The sequence below is a fragment of the Clupea harengus genome, chromosome 17, assembly GCF_900700415.2.
Source record: "Clupea harengus chromosome 17, Ch_v2.0.2, whole genome shotgun sequence".
Taxonomy (NCBI): domain Eukaryota; kingdom Metazoa; phylum Chordata; class Actinopteri; order Clupeiformes; family Clupeidae; genus Clupea; species Clupea harengus.
In genome coordinates, this window is record NC_045168.1 from 17,567,517 (window position 1) to 17,567,917 (window position 401).

A 401-nucleotide genomic window follows, 5' to 3' on the forward strand; every position below is an offset into this window, starting at 1 on the left:
CTCCCTCAATGAGGTCATGGACAATATTGAAGTCTACCACGAGTTCTGGTTTGAGGAGGCTGCCAACCTGGCCGCCACAATGGGCATCTCCGTGTGTGTTCCCCGCGTCTTCCTGCTCAAGCAGCCCCCCACTGACATAGTGGAGATCCAGCCGGAGGCGTACTTCAAGGAGTACCTCACCCTTCCCATCATGCAGTTCATCATAAAGGAAGTGAAGGACATCTTCTCCGAGAACCACCTGAAGGCGCTGAAGTGTCTGTCCCTGGTCCCGGCGGTGATGGGCCAGATGAAGTTCAACACGTCGGAGGAGAGTAACGCGCACGTGTATCGCAGCGACCTGCCCAACCCCGACACGCTCCCCGCCGAGCTGCACTGCTGGAGGATCAAGTGGAAGCACCGCG